Source organism: Talpa occidentalis, unplaced genomic scaffold, assembly GCF_014898055.3.
Source record: "Talpa occidentalis isolate TD23 unplaced genomic scaffold, MPIMG_talOcc4v2.1 talOcc4.7, whole genome shotgun sequence".
Taxonomy (NCBI): domain Eukaryota; kingdom Metazoa; phylum Chordata; class Mammalia; order Eulipotyphla; family Talpidae; genus Talpa; species Talpa occidentalis.
Genome location: NW_023605083.1, coordinates 87337114 through 87356423, shown reverse-complemented (window position 1 = coordinate 87356423; position 19310 = coordinate 87337114). Strand labels below are relative to the sequence as shown.

At 40.5% G+C, this 19310-nt stretch overlaps 2 pseudogenes; both read right to left on the bottom strand.

Moving 5' to 3' along the window:
* Positions 1-994: 994 nt before the first annotated feature.
* On the bottom strand, positions 995-1229 carry LOC119232578 (translation machinery-associated protein 7-like; annotated as a pseudogene).
* A 14395-nt stretch (positions 1230-15624) lies between these two features.
* The window catches only part of LOC119231475 (tigger transposable element-derived protein 1-like), a 35994-nt pseudogene continuing 32308 nt past the window's right edge, over positions 15625-19310 (bottom strand).

Sequence of the window (19310 nt, the reverse complement as noted above, 5' to 3'; positions counted from 1 at the left end):
GTTTTATTAATCCCTTCTATTTTTTTCTTCTCTGTAATTTACTTCCACCCTTACAGTTATTATTTTCTTCTTAACTTCTTTTTCTCTACAACCTCATCAACACTTCTTGTTTTTTCACTTTTTGGTCATAGCCATTCTAACCATATAAGGTGAAATTTCATTTTTTATTTTGATATGCATTCTCCTAATACTAAGTTATATAGGACATCTTTTCATTTTTCAATTGCCATCTGTATATTTTCTTTGATCTATATAGTTCCTCTGCCCATTTTTTAATTGAGTTGTATATTTTTGTTGTTGAATTGGGTTAGCTGTTTATATACTTTGGATAGTAATCTTTTGTCAGATCTCCCATTTGGTAGGCTGCCTTTTCATTTTAATGATGGTTTCCTTCAGAATGTAAAACTTTTTTTGTTTGGTGAAGTCCCATTTGTTTATATTTTTTATTTCTCTTGCTGGTAGAGATGAGTCCACAAAGATCACTAAGGCCAGTGTCACAGAACTTATCACCTATGTTTTCTTCCATGCATTTTATGCTTAGAGATTTTATGTTCAGGTCCTTAATCCATTTTGAATTCAATTTAGCATATATGAAGATAAAGATATGGTATAAGATAGCGATCTAGTTTCATTCTTTTGAATGTGGCTATCCAGTTTTTCTACTACTTTTTTTTTTTTTTTTTTTTTAGTCATTTCAAATGAGTTGGTTTAATTCCAGGTAGTACAGAATTCAAGATAGAACAAAGATGAAGATGAGCACACTTTGGCAGGATTCTACACTGGGTTTTCTCTGACCTAACAGGTAAGGTAGAAATGGCTAAGTGAGAAGAACTAAAGATGAGCTAGTGTATGACTTCTTATTTTCTTATTTTTTTTTTTTACAAAAGTTTATTCTTAGATGTACAACAGGCTCCAAGACACTTCATTCTAGCTATTGGCGTCAAATGATACTATGGCAGAGAATCCACATGTTGAAATACGAAAGGAGTTAAGGACCACCATTGCCTCAGGCACAAGGAACATCTTACTTTTTGCCAGATTTCTTAATTCCACCTGTGGCCAGTGGGCCTTTCCCCGCAGCCTTCACTTTTAGCTCCTCGAGTTTCTTCTGTTCCTCTTTCTGCTTCTGCTTGAATGCCTTATCTCGTCCATCTCCTTGGCCTGCTTCTTGAGCTGCTTCAAGGGCTTCTTCTTGCCACCTTCGCGGCCGGACATGGCGCCACCGCCCCTCACCCCTACTACTTCTTGAGAGACTTTTCCTTGGTTCCTGTGTTATAAATTGATCACATATGTGTAGTTTTATTTCTGGCTCTAAAGTCTATTCCATTGATCTGTGTGCCTTTTTTGTTCCAATACCATACTGTTTTGATTACTGAGCTTTGTATAGTTTGAAGTCAGACAGCATGATAATTTCACTTTTTTCCTTTTTTCTAAGGACCATTAGGTTACTCAAGGTCTTTTGTGGTTCTATATAAATTTTAGAACTTTTTGTTCTATTTCTGAGACAAATGCCATCAGGATCTTAATGAGAACTATGTTATATTCGTCTAATAATTTAAGTAAAAAGGTCATTTTGAGACTATTCTTCTGACTCACAAACAGAATATCTTTCTATTACTTTGTTTCAGTTTCTTTCAACAGTGTCTTTTAGGTTTCAGTGTTCATGTTTTTTCACCTCCTCAGTTAAATTTATTCTGAGGTATTTTTTATGCAATTGTAAAATAAATGGTATTTTTCATTTCTATTTCTGCTTATTAAATGTTTGCATATAAGTATAACCAGTTTTGTATATTGATTTTGAAACCTGAAAATTTTCTGTATTTATTATAAGTTTTTGATGGTATCTTTAATTCTCTGTATGTCATTTTCAGATAGTGACACTTTTATTTCTTCCTTTCCAATTTAGATGTTTTATGTTTCTTGCTTAATTACTGTAGCCAGGATTCCAATACTGTGTTAAATGATAGTGGTAAGAATTATTATCCATGTTTTTTTCCTGATGTTGAAGGAAAAGCTTTCTTTTCCTCCTCTTTAGTTGTAATGGTAGCTATAGATTTTTCATACATGGGCTCTATTATCTTCAGGTATGTTTTTTCTCTACCCATCTTATGAAAGTTTTTAATCTTAAATGAATGGTGCAGCTTATCAAATGTTAATGCACCTTAGATGGTCATATGATTTTTGTCTTTTATTGATTTGATGTATTACATTTATGGATTTGCATATATTGAACAACCCTTGCATCCCTGGAATAAATTCCACTTGATTGTGGTATGTGATCTTTTTAATGTATTGAATTTATTTTATTAATTTGTTGAATAATTTTGAATTTCTGTTAACCAGAGATAATTGGCCTGCAATTTTCTTTTTTGTGCTGTCTTTGTCTGGTTTTGGTATCAACAATGTATTGCACTCATGAAGGAATTAAGAAGCATTTCCTCTTTTTTTTTTTTTGAAAATTGAGCAGGATGCATATGAGCGATATATTTGAATCTTTGGTAGAATTTACCATTGAAACCATGTGGTCCTGGACTTTTGTTTTGGGTGAAGTTTTTGACTACTGTTTCAATTTCTTTTCTTGTGATTGGGCTGTTCAGATTTTCTATTTCTTTATTTTTTAATACTTTATATAATTACATCATTTTTCATTTTTGCACAATGTATACATTTTCATTTTGTTTATATTCCCCATACAATTGCACCTCCCCCTTATTTGGACCCTAGTCCTTCCTCTCCCCACCCCCACCCCGTAGTGTGTCTCTGGTTTATAGTTGCTTGTTGATTTTGATTTTTACTTTGTATTGATTAGTCTTTTTCCTGGTCTCTTATTTAGGTTTTCTAGATTCCTGCTATGAGTGAGACCATCTGGTATTTTTCTTTTTCTTTCTGACTTATTTCGCTGAGCATGATCCCTTCCAGCTCCATCCATGTTGCTGCAAATTGCATGTGTTTATCTATTTTGAATGCTGAGTAATATTCCATTGTGTATATGTACCAAATCTTCTTGATCCAGTCATCTATTTTTGGGCATTTGGGTTGTTTCCATAGCTTAGCTATTGTAAATAGTGCTGCTATAAACATAGGGGTGCAGGTGTTCTTTGGAATTAATGTTTCTGTGTCCTTTGGGTAAATACCTAAGAGTGGAATTGCTGGATCGTATGGAAGCGCTATCTTTAGTAGGTCAAGAAATCTCCACACAGCTCTCCATAGTGGCTGGACCAGTTTGCACTCCCACCAACAGTGCAGGAGAGTTCCTTTTTCTCCACATCCTCGCCAACATTTGTTGTTGCTAGTTTTTTTAACATGTGCCATTCTCACTGGTGTAAGATGGTATCTCATTGTAGTTTTGATTTGCATTTCCCTGATTACAAGTGATGTTGAACATTTTTTCATATGCCTGTTGGCCATTTGCATTTCCTCTTTGGAGAAGTTTCTTTTTAGCTCTTCTGCCCATTTTTGGACTGGATTATTTTCTTTGTTTTTGTTGAGTCTCATCAGCATTTTGCAGATTTTTGTGATCAGTCCTTTATCATTGGTGTTGTGTGCAAAAATGTTCTCCCAGTCGGTGGGGTTTCTCTTTGTTTTGGTTATTGTCTCTTTTGCTGTGCAGAAGCTCTTTAATTTGATGTAGTCCCAGCTGTTTATCTTTACCTTCACTATCACTGCCTTGGGTGATGTGTCTGTAAAGATGTCTGAGGTGCATGTCATGTAGTGTTTTGCCTATATTTCCTTCTATTTATTTTATGGTTTCAGGTCTTATGTCTTGTTCTTTAACCCATTTTGAGTTGGTTTTTGTGCATGGTGTGAGGTAGTAGTCAAGCTTCATTATTTTGCATGTAGTGACCCAGTTTTCCCAGCATCATTTATTGAACAAACTTTCTTTGCTCCAGTGCATATTCTTTGCTCCTTTGTCAAGGATTAGTTGACCATAAATCTGTGGGTTTATTTCTGGGTTTTCTATTTGATTTCATTGGTCCGTGTGTCTGTTCTTGCTCCAATACCATGCAGTTTTGATGATTATGGCTTTGTAGTATAGTTTGAAGTCTGGGAGTGTGATGCCTCCATTTCCTTCTTTTTTTTTCAGTACAGCTTTGGCTATTCGGGGTTTTTGGTGATTCCATATGAATTTCATCAATAATTGTTCTATTTTTTTGAAGAATGTCATTGAAATTTTTATTGGAATAGCATTGAATCTGTATATTGCTTTTGGTAGGATGGCCATTTTAATAATGTTTATTCTCCCAATCCATGAGCAGGGGATGTCTTTCCATTTCTTTGTGTCTTCTTCTATTTCTTTTAACAGTGTTTTATAGTTTTCTTTGTATAGGTCCTTTACCTCTTTTGTTAGATATATTCCCAAGTATTTGATTTTTTTTTTGTTTCAGTAATAAAAGGGATGGTTTTTTTTATTTCTTCTTCTTCAGATTTATTGTTTGTGTGTAGGAATGCTACTGATTTTTGTGTGTTGATTTCGTATCCTGCCACTTTACTAAACTGATTGATTAGTTGAATTAGTTTTTCTGTGGAGTTTTTGGGGTTCTCTATGTATATTATATCATCTGTGAATAATGATAGTTTAACTTCTTCTTTTCCTATTTGGATTCCTTGTATATTTTTCTCTTGTCTTATTGCTCTGACTAGGACTTCCAGTATTATATTGAAAAGCAGTAGTGAGAGTGGAAATCCCTGTCTTGTTCCAGATCTTTGTGGAAATTCTTTCAGCTTTTCGCCATTGAGAATGATACTAGCTGTTGGCTTGTCATATATGGCCTTTATGATGTTGAGATATGTTCCTTGTATCCCAAGAATTTCAAGGGCTTTTATCATGAATGAGTGTTGTTCTTTGTCGAAAGCTTTCTCAGCATCTATTGATATTATCATATGGTTTTTATATTTCTTTTGTTGATGTGTTGGATAACAGTGATTGATTTTCGGATGTCGAACCATGCTTGTGTCCCTGGAATAAATCCTACTTGGTCGTGGTGAATTATCTTATGGATACATTGTTGGATTCTGATAGCTAAAATGTTATTGAGGACTTTCGCATCCGTGTTCGGTATTATCCCTTCCTTCTCAATTTTTTGAAAGAGTTTGTGAAGGATAGGCACTAATTCGTTTCTGAATGTTTGGTAGAATTCATTTGTAAATCCATCAGGTCCTGGGCTTTTGTTTTGGGGAGGTTTTTGATTACCATTTCCATTCTGCTGCTTGTAATTGGTCTGTTTCGTTATTCTACTTCTTCTTTATCTAGCTTTGGGTGATTGTAGAGTTGTAGGAATTTGTCCATCTCTTCTAGATTGTTGAACTTGTTTGCATATAACTGTTTATAGTAGTTTCTGATTATTCTTTTGATTTCTGCTGTGTCTGTTATAATTTCTCCTCATTCACTTGTGATCCTATTTATTTGTGCTTTCTCCCGTTTTTCCTTTGTGAGCCTGGCTAGGGGTTTGTCTATTTTATTTATTTTCAAAGTACCAGCTTTTGGTTTCATTGATCTTTTGGATTTTTTTTTTTTTTTAGTTTCAATTTCATTTATTTCTGCTTTGATTTTTTTTTAAGATTTTTTTTATTTATTTATTTATACAAGCACTGGGTACAGTCAGAAGCATGGGATGTGGGAGAATTCACCAGAGCCAGAGCGGGGAGCAGAGCAGGCGGAAAGACCGAAGTACACTGCTGAAGGGAGCAGCGGGTGGCAGGAGAGGTCTGCATGCCATGTGGGACCCTCCTCCGGTGGCCGGGGAGCAGCCGGGGATCGAACCAGTGCTGCAGAGGCTGCGGGCAGCTTCGCAACCCAGCACTCAACCGCTGTGCCACCGGGGAGGCCCTCTGCTTTGATTTTTATTATTTCTTTTCTTCTACTGGTTTTGGGGTTTTTTTGTTGTTTTTCTAGTTCGTTGAGCTTTGAGATTAGGTTGTTTCTTTGAGTTCTTTCTTGTTTCTTGATGTGAGCCTCTATTGCTATATATTTTCCTCTTATGTCTGCTTTTGCTGCATCCCATACATTCTGGAAAGTGGTGTCCTCTTTGTCATTCAACTCAAAGTATTTTTTAATTTCTTCTTTGATCTCCTCATTAATCCAGTAGTCTTCCAGTAGTGTGGGTTTCAATCTTCATGAGGTAGGAGAGTTCCTTGCCTTCTTTTTATGTTTTATTTCTAGTTTGAAGCATTCATGGTCAGAGAAGATGGTTGGTGTGATTTCAGTCTTGGTGTATCTGTTGATGTTTGTCTTGTGTCCCAGTATGTGATTGATCCTGGAGAATGATCCATGTGCGCTTGAGAAAATTGTGTACTCAGATTTTTTTGGATTTAGTGTGCTGTACATGTCTGTTAAGCCCATGAGCTCTAGATCCTTATTTAGAGCTTTAGTGTCCTTACTTATTTTTTATCTTGTTTATCTATCCATTGTTGATAGTGGTGTGTTGAAGTCTCCTACTACATATGTGTTTGATGTCTGTTTTCAGAGATGATAATAGTTGTCTGATATATTTTGGTGCTCCTTCATTTGGTGAGTATGTGTTAATGAGTGTTATTTCTTCTTGAAGTATTGTCCCCTTGATCATAATGTAGTGACCGTTGGGGTCTCTTTTTATCTTTTTGAGTTTGAAATCTGTTTTATCTGATATAAGTATAGCTGTTCCTGCTTTCTTTTTTGGTCCATTTGCTTGTAGGATTGTTTTCCATCCTTTAACTTCGAGTCTATTTTTATCTTTTGTAGCTCAATGTGTTTCCTGGAGACAGCAAAAGGTTGGGTTTTGTTGCTTAATCCAGCCTGCGACTCTGTCTTTTTATTGAACATTTAGTCCATTTACATTTAGGGTTAATTTTGATATGTTAGCTTCTGTATTTGCCATTGTGCTTGTCTTTCCTTTGATTTTATTTATTCTTTTAATAACTTTTTTTTTGGCCTTCTTTTGTTGTTATTCATCCCTCTGGTTCTAGCTTTAAGACCCCTTGTAATATTTTTTGGAGTGGGGGTATAGTCGTAATGAAATTCCAGAGTTTCTGTTTGTCTGGGAAGGTCCTTATTCTTTCTTCATAGAGGAAGGAAAGCTTTGCAGGATACAGTATTCTTGGTTGGCATTTGTTATCTTGGAGTCTGTTGACTATGTCCCTCCACTCTCTCCTTGCCCGTAGTGTTTCTTCAGAGAAGTCTGACATCAGTCTTATTGGTTTTCCTTTGTATGTTATCTGTTTCTTCCCTCTTGTCAGTTTCATTATTTTTTCCTTGTCTTGGATTCTTGGGAGCTTTACTATTATGTGTCTTGCTGTATTTTTCCTTTCATCATGGAAGTTTGGTGTTCTTGCTTCTTGTATGTTTATTTTCAGCTCCTTCTTCATGTTTGGGAAGTTCTCTTCAATTATTTCCTTGAATATTTTCTCTGTTCCTAGGTCTCTCTCCTCTCCTTCTGGGATTCCTATAGCTCTTATATTTTCTTTCCTCATGGAGTCAGGTTTTTCCCAAAGTCTTTCTTCAGTCTTTTTCATTCATACTTCTCTTTCCTTTTCTGTTTTGGTTCTTTTTATTTCTGTGTCTTTGAGAGTGCTTATTTGTTCTTCCATTTCATCTGTTCTGTTATCACTGCTTTTCCCAGCATTCTTTAGCTCTTCCGTTAATCCTTTGATCTCCTTCATTTCCTTCACTTCCCTCTTTAGGGACTCAATTTCATTCTTCTGAGTGTTGTTTTCCTTAATGAGTTCCGTCAGTTTTTTCATCATGGCAATTTTAAATTCTCTTTCTGGAGGCTCAGAAGTTCTTCCAAGTCTCTGTCATTGCAATCTGGTGGGTGGTTTTCTTTTTGTGGTGTGTCTTTTTCCTGAGGAGTTGCTAGATTGCATGTAGTTTTTCTTCTCCCTGCTGCCTGTTTTCTAATTTGCCCTATGTGTTGGGACACTGTGTCAGTATTACTGGCCGGCATCTGTTTGGTGTGTTCTTTCTGGAATTTCGGAACCTGGTGGTCCAAACAAGTCAAATACTGTTGTGCTAGAAGTCCGGTGAGGCAGTAGTACTTTGAGTATGTTAATGGTCACTGTCACAGAATATCTCCTCCTTCTGTGTTTAATTCCAAAGGTGTGTCTTGAAGTCCCACAGACTTCCCTGGAGTTGTGGCGGCTGGATTGCACTCTGGGCTCTAAATCGCTGGATCCCCCTCTGGGCTCCAACTTTCTGCCAGGCAGAACCAGGCTTGTTTGGGCCTTCAGCTCATCTCTGGCTGCTCTGGGAGCCTTCTCAATAAAGCAGTCTTTATTGAAGGAAGGTCCCTATTCTAAAATGGCGAGTCAGAGATGCACTTTCCTGTGCGCGGTCTGCCCCGGCCATGGATGCCCACTCCCAATCTGGGCTCGGACTGCTGGCCAGAAGAGGCCTGGTGTGGGGGTGCTTCCCAGCTCACCTCTGGCTCTGCTGGGAGCCTTTTGCCTGTTTCAAGCAGTTTTTATTGAAGGAAGTTCCCTGTTCTAAAATGTCAAGTCTAAGTCGCACTCTCCTGCCTGCGCAGTCTGCCCCAGCCGTGGATGCCTGCTCCCTCTCTGGGCTCAGTCTGCTGGCCAGAAGGGGCCTCATGTGGGGGTGTTTCCTAGCTCACCTCTGGCTCCACGGGGAGCCTTCTGCCGGTTTCAAGCAGTCTTTATTGAAGGAAGGTCCCTGTTCTAAAATGGCGAGTCAGAGAAGCTCTTTCCTGTGTGTGTGGTCCAGATTCTCTATTTCCTTAAAATCAGTCTTTGGAGGTTGTACAAATCAAGGAATTAATCCATTTCTGGTTATCCAATTTGGTACATGGGTGTTTATAGTAGTCTCTATAATCCTTTGCATATATGTAGTATCCATAGTAATGTCTTTTATTTCTGGTTTACTTGAGTGTTTTCTTTTTTTCTTAATGAGTTTAGTCAACAGTTTGTTGATTTTGTTGATTTTATTTTGTTTAACTGTTTCATTTATTTCCACTGTGATTTTTAGAGTTTCCACCTTCTGATTTTGGGCCTCATTTGTTGTTCTTTTTCTTGGTCTTTTAGCTATAAGATTAGATTGTTTAAGATCATTCTTGTTTCTGGAGATGAGCCTATATTGCTATAAACTTCCCTTGTAGTAATGCTTTAGCAGTGCTAATGTGGTTGATCCATTATTTTTACTCTAAGTATATCTTTCAAAGAGGTTTTTCACTTTTGTATGTTTTCTTGCTTTATTTAGTGTCTTTTATGTCTACATGAGTCCTTTTAGCATTTTTTGCAACATTGGTTTAGTAGTGATTGAACTTTAACTTTTTGCCTGTCTGGAAAGCTCTTGATTCCTCCTTTAAATTTGAATGACAATCTTGTTGGGTATAGAGTTCTTGATTGCAAGTTTTGGCCTACCAGCACTTTGAATATGTCATGCCACTCTCTTCTGGCCTGCACAAGTTTCTGTTGAAAAGTCTGCTGTGATAACCTTATGGGGTTCCTCTGGTATGTGACTAGCTGTTTATCTCTTGCTGCTTTTATGATCCTTTCTTTATCTTAATTTTTTTTAAGATTTATTTATTTATTTGTTTATACAAGCACTGGGCGCAGTCAGAAGCGCGGGAGGGTGAAAGAATTCACCAGAGCCAGAGCAGGGAGCAGAGCAGGCAGAAGGACCGAAGTACACTGCTGAGGGGAGCAGCGCACAGCAGGAGAGGTCTGCGCGCCATGTGGGACCCTCCTCCGGTGGCCGGGGAGCAGCCGGGGATCGAACCAGTGCTGCAGAGGCTGTGGGCAGCTTTGCAACCCAGCGCTCAACTGCTGCACCACTGGGGAGGCCCTATCTTAATTTTTTACCATTTTAGTTATAATGTGTCTTTGTGGGGTCTCTTGGATCCTCTTATTTAGAATTCTCTGAACTTTTTGTAAATGGTTTTATGGTTCCATTTCCAAATTAGGCAAAATGTTCAGTGATTATTTCCTCAAGTGTTTTTTCTGACCCTTTCTTTTCTTCTGGTACTTATATGAAGCAAATATTATTCCTCTTCATATTGTCCAAGAGGTCTCTAAGGGTATATATTTTTTTAAGATTTATTTATTTATTTATACAAGAACCAGGATACAGGCCAGATTCGCAGGAGGGCGAGAGGATTCACCAGAGACAGAGCAGGGAACAGAACAGGCAGACTGACAAATACACTGCTGGGGGGGAGCAGCAGGTGTGACAGGAGAGGTCTGCCGCACCATGTGGGACCCTCACCAGCTGGCCGGGATCAAACCTGCACTGCAGAGGCTGCGGACAACTTCACAGAGCAGTGCTCAACCGCCTGTGCCACCAGGGGAGGCCCCATTATTTTTTTAATTCTTTTTCATTTTTAGCTCTGTGTGGGTAACTTCTGTTGTTTTTTCTTCCAACTTATTTGTTCCTTGGTCAGGTTATTGTTGGAAACCTTTATTGTATTTTTAGTGCTATTATTTTATTTTTCAGCTCTATGACTTCTTCTTTGGCTGTCTCTTAATTTTTTTCTAGCTCATCCAGTCTTCTGAGATTGGTGAGCATCTTTATAATCATTACTGGAATTCTTCCTTGGGTATTTTATCTCCATTTCTTTATGATCTTTCCCAGTTTTGTTCTGCTCTTTGGGGGCATTCTCTCTTTCCCCACACTTTTTCTGGTCCTCTGTGTTTATGTTTTCAACAATACAACTACCTGTCTTAATAGTGAGGCTTTGGTCTTATGCAAGTGTTATCATGGGGTATCCTAGAGTACCTTTTCCCCAGCTTCCCAAATTAGTTGTTCAAGATGTGACCCCTTTGTGGACTATATGCACCTGCCTGATGGATTGAAGCAGAAATGTAAGTAGGGATGTCGACCCTACGCAGCAGTGGTACTTGGGTGATAACTGTGGGCCTAGCCTTGTTATGTGGCTGCTTGCATTTGCTGCACGATATGCATACATGAGTTTAAGCTATTTACTGCACTGATGCTCACTGGGGAAGCAGCAGTATGCAGTGCTAACAATAGCCTGCAGTATTATGAAGGTAGCAGCTAACTGCTGGAGGTATGGTCCTCAACTAAGTAGGCTAAAGGATGTGCACTAGAGTTGGAGGACATAATTGGAAATGTTAGCTGCACTACTCACTGTGGAAGCTGGTGGCTGATGAAGCAGTGCTGTGAGAGGCTGTGGATATGGAAGGGTCCCCACGGAGGTCCTAGCAGGGGACAGAACACATTCATGGGACTAGCAGGGGTGTCAGGTATGGCAGGTGTTGGGATGATGGGAGCACAGCTGGCAGTGGGCTCCATTTGCTAGCTAAGTATGCCTTGAGAGATATGCCTTGGAAGCAGTCACACTTTAGGGGTGTCACTTGCTTACCAGCAGGAAGGTAGTGGCTAGAAAGGGCTATGCCTGTTTACCTGCTTGGTGTGAGCCCCTTGATTATTGTCTCTCAGCCCCATCTAACAAGGCTACTTCTGTATTTAGGTGGATGGATTTCCCACCAAAGATTTGCCTTCAGTGTCTAGTAGAATGGTGGGTAGGTTCATTATGGTCCCAACAACACTGTTTCAGCAAGATTTTAAGGATTTGCCAAGATGACACCTCCAGTGATTCTGACCCTGGATTATTCCCTTGTGTTTCTTGCCTCCCAGGTCCACACTGTAGGAATGTATCTGTCCTATGTGTCGGATGCTATACAGGTACATGTTATTGCTTTGGGTCCCAATACAAATGAGTCTGCTTGGCTTTTCACTGCATACTTCCCTCTTGCCCTCAGTGCAAGGATTCCAGGGTCTCATTTCTGCTGTGCTGGATCATATATCTCTGGAGTGCTAAATGAAGGAAAAATGAAATATAAAGGCACAATAAAAGACTTATATCCTCTCCAAAACAAAATTGGTAATACCAAATGTTAGGAAGAATGTTTCATGGTGGTAGAAGAGTTACCATATTGAATGTTGATTTCACCCATTGATCATGATGCTTCTGACTAGAAGTACCTAAGGCACTCACTTGTGCCCACACTATTTGTGGGAGGCCCCATAGACATTTCTTGGATGAAGCCAATGTTGTGACAGCACAAGCCCTGTGGTTCTCACTATGATTGCAGAATGCATCTCAGTAACAATCATTAGGGGCTTGGAGTGGGGGCAGAAATTCATTACTAAGAGGTCTTGGAGAGTCACACAACAAAGCTCATGAGCAGAGAGGGAATATGGATCTGGGGCTCTGCCTTTATTGGAGTCAGGGTAGGATACCCAGGATTTTTTATGTTCACCCTTTTTTGACAAATTTAAAACATAAACAGAACTAGGGACTAGAAAGACAGAAGCGGGTCCTTAAGTGGTCAGTTATCTGTATCATCAAGGGCTTTCTAAAAGGAGACCGACTTTTGTAGGGGAGGAGGAGAGGTAGCATGGTTTGCTTGTAGTATGTCACACAACTGACAGTATGTTTATTCAAGGTAGATGTGTTTACAGTGGACACCTTAACAATCAAAAGCTTAATGTCACACTCTGACACTATAACCTGTTGCTGAGGCTCTAGATTTCAAAGTAAGAATGTTAATAGTTGGGTTGGGGATATGTTCATATCAGGGGTAGGGCATTCTAACCAAGACAATAGACATCTGAATAGGATATAGTAACAAATCCTATAATAATATACAAGCAATAATCTGAAACTCAGTCTGTTGTCATTGTCCCCAGCTTGAAGGATCCAGCTATATAAATAGGTCAGAGGTTTGGGGGGCTCTAGAAATCTGTTCACATAATTGAGTTATATTGTAGAATATTTTAACATCTTGTAAGTGTGCTTGAACTTATCCTGAATTGATGTACATGCAGCAAATGCTCCTGGGGAGGACACAACACCCTGAGAAACAATTCGAGTGGAAAATGAATGAGTCATCTATTTGACCATATCACCAGGGTAAACATTTAAGGAGGGCTACAAGTGACTGGAGTCCAAATGACAGAATTGGTGATTCCCAATGTGTACAGAGCCTCCCAGTCTATTGGATATGGAGGTGGGCACTATTTGTAACATGTCTTGCTAACATCATGGAAAGTGTAGGGGAGGAATATAGTGAAGATGCCATGGTAGTGTAGGGACTGGCATTGTTCAGTGGAGACCCTGGTTTGGAATCACCATGTAATCACACACAATTGGAAGGTGTTGGGGAGCAGGTAAGGACAAGCAGTTTAAATGACTGATAGTCTGGGCAGGGACTGGTTCTGACTGCATGTTTTGACTACTACATAGGAGAAATAGGATGCAGTGCTGCCCTGCAGCTGGCAGAGGATGTGCACACTCTGACAGGCACCTTGGTATAGGATGGCATCAGCTGGCAAAACCTAGGCATAGTCAGAAAAATAGTATTCCTGAGTCTGCTGAGTCCATCAGGGCAGTACATTCAATTCATTGTTCCCAGAAAGTCTTAGTCCCCGTTGTCTTTTGTCATGTTTGAGGTGAACTTGGGGATGCCGTCTGGGAGAGAGGTAAGTTGTCTGGGGTGGTGCTGTGTGCCTGTGGTATTATCTCTGTCAGAGGAGGATGGCCATTGGTCATCTCCAGTGACGAGTTCTTGGACTGGGTGATGTTATCTAAGGCAATATCCTCTCCAGAGATGGATCCATTTCACTTGGGGCTGAGGATCCTGGAGTGGTGGCCACCTAGGAAGAAGGTGACTGTCTGGTTGAGTTTTGGTCATGGCGCTGGGGACATTCAGTATGAGGTGACCATATTGGATCATCTGCCCTCCATCAGATTGCTAGTGTAAAACACAAGATCAAAAAATCATTAGAAACTGGAAGAGGAGTCAGAGTTTTAAAATAAATGGGTCTTGTCTTCAAGGGTAAAAATTTGAGGATTGCCACAGATGATCAAAGGTAGAATTAGGGAAAGGTATAATAATCAACATGTGGGGGAGGGGGGCACGAATATCCGGGTGGAGTGATAACTGAGAAAGATGAAGGCCTAGGGTCTCTTCCTTGAAAGTAGTCTAGAGTGTCACTAAAGAGGCTGTGGTGATGCTGATGCTCAGTGCAGTGACATTGGGACACTGGCCTAGATGGTGGTCCCACAGAATGTCATGTGGGAGAAAGCTGGTGCCCTGGCCAGAGATCAGTAAGTGGTAGGGGCTGTGATCCAAAGGGAATGAGAGTAAATTCCATCAAGAATTTACTGTCAATATAAGGCTAGTGGCAGTGAGTCAGCAATCCCAGGAGCAGGGGCAACTGGACCCATGAGATCATCTCATGCAGGTGTAGATTGGCCCCCTTAACTGTCCCCGTTGGGAGGCCTCTGGTTGGTTTTGGAGCAGAAAATGTGTTCATGTGTTAACTCTCACAACTGCCCTTTCTTGAGCCTAAGTTGTTAATACATGAGTTTCCCACTGCCCAGAGGTTGTCTGGGCCTGTCACGTGTACTAATGGGAAGGCACAGCACCTGAGAAGTCTGTCCAGAGCAGTGTGGGGGTTTGATGTGCAAGTCTGCGATGTTGAATATGACCATAGACATGAGTCACTATGGTAGGATTAGGGATCCTTTCCATATCTAGGCATTCCAGATGGGATTGTTTTGTATGAGAAAACCATCCCTTAGCTTACGGTCTACCAAACCACAAGGCCAGCAGCAATAACCGAGGTGTCTGTGAAAAGATCCCTTTGTGACTTCTATAAGGGCTGTTAAGCTGCAAGATGTTTGGGCTGAGTGAGGAGAGCCCTACTTACTAGAGGGGTCTAGGGGTCACAATCCTCAGTGGGTGCCTTGCAAACATTGGTGGCACTGCTGTGGGTGAAGGACACCAACTTCCTGTGCATCACAAACATTTGACTCCAGGGGCTCCCTAAGCATCCAGAGGAGGAGGAGGTTGGGCACCCCTACTAAATACAAAAGGAACTTGGGCAAGGAGTGAGCCTGTGGGAAGCCCTCTCTTCCTGTCATTTGGAAAGGCCTTTGATAACAGGTTAGCCTTACCTGATGGTTCTTTTCCATTTTAGCAAGGAGGTATCTGGCTTCCACTGTGAGGAATCTAACTCAGGCCAGTAGAGGAACTCGTAGTACCTGACAAGACTGATAGGGGCTTCAGTTTCTAAAAGCCAAGTAGGATGTCAAAATTTGGGCTCAAGGAGAGTATACTGGGCTATCATTGGGGATAAGTGCTTTGCACAAAATTACACAGGACAAGAGGTAGACTGATGTGTGTTCTAGAGACTCCAGGAAGCATAGGAAGATGTAGTCAGGGAGCCCTCAGGGGGCACTAATGGTAAGTCAACAACTTTGGAATGATTTCAATGGTTCCAATAAAATGTGATAGCTACACCTGTAATTAGGAAAGCACCTTGCCCCCACCAAAAAGAATTTTCTGTACTCAGGGTCCAAGGATCATCTTCAGGGTGAGGGGGGGGGCCCTGTTGGGTCACTCTGGTCATAGAAATAAAGCTAAGAGGCTATGTGTGGTAGTTTGCACAGGAGGAGATGAGCCTCCTTTTATGGTTTTATTACTGTGAGCCTTAGAGTAAAGATACCTCAGAGATACTGTATTTCCGTTCCAGACACCACAATAAAATGAATTCACAATACAGCAAAGCATGTGATTTTTTTTTTGTTTTCCCGGCCCATATAAAAGTTATTTTTACACTATAGTATATTAAGTATTTCTGAAAGACCAATTTACATGTTAATTTTAAAATAGAATATTGCTGAGGATGTTCATCATGATCTGACCATTCTGTGAGTCATAATATTTTGCCGATGGAGGGTCTTGCCTCAGTGTTGATGGCTGCTGACTGATGGGGAGGAAGGTTGCTGAAGGTTGGGGTTGCTGTGGCAATTTCTTAAAACAATAAAGTGTGTTGCATTGATAGGCTCTTTTGAAAAAGATTTCTCTGTAGCAAGCAGTGCTGTTTGATAGCATCTTACCCATAGGAGAACTTCTTTCCAAATTAGAGTCAACCCTCTCAAACCCTGCCACTGTTCTGTCAGCTAAGTTTATGTCACATTCTAAATCCTTTGTTGTCATTGTGACGACACTCTCAGCATTTTCACCAGAAATAGATTCCATCTCTAGAAACAACTTAGTTTGCTCATTTGTAAGAAGCAACTCATCTGTTCAAGTTTCATAAAGCAATTCAGTGGAGTCTCTAGATTCCACTTGTAATTATAGTTCTCTTGCAGTTTCTACCACATCTGTAGTTTTTTCCTCCATTGAAGTCCTGAACCCCTCAAAGTCATCCATGAAGGTTGGACTCCTGTTTTTCCAAACTTCTGTTTAAGTAGTTATTTTGACCCCCTCCCAGGAATCACTGATAATCTAATTGCAGCTAGGATGATAAATACTTTCCATAAGGTTTTTAATTTATTTTGCCCAGACCCATCAAAAGAATCCTTATCTATGGCAGTTACAGCCTTAAGAAAAATATTTCAATTTTTCACTTTATTTTATTCAGGTCATATGGGTTTACAACATTGCTTGTGTTTTAGAAGTATAGGATCTCCCCCTTCAGGTGTTACTACACCACACCCACCACAGCACCCATATTCTTCCGCCACAGTCCATTGTGCCCCCTTGCCACTTTGTTCTTGCCCCTTCCTCTCCCCTTCTGGAAACCTCAGATCTACAGTCAGATCTCTAGCATTTGTTACTAGTTTGGCTTTATCTGACCCTTTGTTTTGTTTCTTTATATTCCACACATAGGTGACACCACCTGGTATTTGTCTTTCTTTTCTGACATATTTCACTTAGCATCATCCCCTCCAGCTCCACTGATGTTATTGTAACAGGGTGGTCCCCAGGAAAGGGGGAGGTTCCTTGCCCCACCCAAGGAAGGGTGGAGCTGAGCAGGGAGAGATGAAGCTGAAGAAGAGACTGAGGAAGGAAGCAGGAGGGAGCCAGAAGGAGACCTGGAGGAGGCGCATGGAGCCTAGAGACACGTAAAGAAACTGTGCTTGTCTTTTGGTCGTGGACTGGGTGACACAGATGTGGGTGAGACCCGTGGGGAGGTGACAATGGCAGCTTTTATCTTGATGTTGATTTTGCTCTTTTCCTTCCGGGCTTGTCTGGTTATTTCTGACCCTTTGCTGTGGGTCCCCACTGGAAGATGCTTTAGACTTGTGGCAGTCTTTGGGGCTTTGCTCTGGGCCAATCCCATATGGATGGACTTTTACCCACGAGGGGACGGGTAACTTTGGGTGCTTCATTTAGAAACTAGACTCTTTGCCTTACCTGTATTGTTTCCTAGTTTTATTAAAGATCCTTCCCATTAGTCTCATGTGTTTTGTGTTGATGCGGCGGATGGCCGAACCCATTTAGAATAGGCAGGTTTGCGGGGTTTGGGCTGCCCCTCTCCCTGTCCTATAACATTATCACAAAGCAAGAGTTTCTTTGTTAATAATCTAGTAGTATGCCATTGTATGTAAATAGCACATCTTCCTGATCCACTAGTCTGTTTGGGGGCACTTACCTCTTTGAAAATTTCCATTAATGCTCTTGGGTGACCCAAGTACATTGTCAGTGAGTGGTAATATTTTTAAAGAAATCTTTTCTGGGCATAAGTTCTCAATAGTGGACTTAAAAACTTCAGTTAATTGTGTCATAAATATGAGCTCATCATGCAGACTTTGTGGTTCCATTTATAGAGCACAAGTCAGAATAGATTTTCCATACTACTTAAGGATTTTTGGAATGGTAGATGAGCATTAGCTTCAAACACCAGCTGTGTCAGTCCCTAACAAGAAAGTCAGTCCTTTGAAGTTTTGAAGCCAAGTGTTAACATCTCCTCTCTAGTTAGAAATGCCCTAGATGACAACTTCTTCTAGCAGAGTGTGTTTTGATTACATTGAAAATCTGTTTTTCACTGTATTCACTTTCAGTGACCTTAGTTACATCTTCTGGGTAAATTGCTGCAGCTTCTCCATCAGCACTTGCTGCTTCACCCTGCACTCTAATGTTGTGGAGACAGCTTTTTTCCTTAAACCTCTGAACTGACATCTACTAGCTTCAGACTTTTCTTCTGTAGCTTCCTCACCTCATCGTTCATAGCATTAAAGAGTTAGGGCCTCCTCTGGATTAGGCTTTGGCATCAGGGAATGTTGTGACTGGTTTGATCGCCTATCCAGACTACTCAGATTTTCTCCATATAAACAGTAAGGCTGTTTTTTCTTATCATTCATTGTCCTCAATGGACTGACACTTCTCATTTCCTTCAAAAACGTTTCCTTTTCCCTCACAAATCAGCTAACTATTTGGCATAAATGGACTAGCTTTTGACCTATCTTAGTTTTCAACATTGCCTTCCTCACTCAGCTTAGCCATTTCTAACTTTTTAACCTCAGAGACATGCTAGTCTTTCTTTCACTTGAATGCTTAAAAGTGGCATAGGTTTACTAACTGGTCAAATTGATAAATTGTTGTTTCAAGGAATAGTAAAGGTTCAAGGAGGGGGAAAGGGACAGGGGAATGCCCAGTTGTTGGAGCAGTCAAACACACACAACATTATTTAAGTCATATATGCATCTCAAAACAACTGTAAACATAACAGATCACTGATCATAGCTCACCATAACAATATTTCATTAATAATAATGAAATATTGTGAGAATTACCAAAATGTAACATAGCTAGGGAGTGAGCTCAGGCTGTTGAAAAAATGGCACCCATAGACTTGGAAAATGCAGGGTTACATAAACCTTCAATTTGTAAGAACTGCAGTCTCTGTGAACCCTGCAATAATGTAAGGTGTGCCTGTAATCACCACAATGAAAAGAGGAGCACAAATCCAGGTAGTAATATCCTGGTAAGGAGAAGGAGGACCCTAGTAGCCATATTGTTATAGAGCAACCCCGATATTAAATGGGTTCCTGGCTGTGGGTCCTCACCCGCGCGCTTTAAAGGGACTTATGAATACTCTACTACAGACACACACAAAAGGGTTAATAAAAGGTTTATTTACAAGAGAAAAAGAAATAAGGAAAATGTACAACTCAGGGAGAAAATAGGGAAATAAAGTCTTTAATGCGTCCTACCCGATCCGACGACCTGGAAACCCAAAGTCACTCTCAGAGCTGACCGGACGCTGCGAGCTGGCTGAGAGCCCAAAAATGGAGAGCCCCTCAAAGCCCACGTGTCTGCCTTTTGTATCCACCTGGCTGCTTAACCCCACCCTCAGGTCCCAGCCACCTTCCCTTTGGGGGTGATGGGATGTGGAGTTCCCAGTGTCTTTGGCTTTGACCTGGGGTGGGGGTGGAGTCCACAAAGCCTATATGGAATTTGCTTTGGGACATCCTTTTCCCCCTAACAATATCAGTGCCTTTGGGGGCCTCCCTCTCCATTAAACCTCACTGGGGTTTAGAAGAAGAACCCTGCCAGCCTTC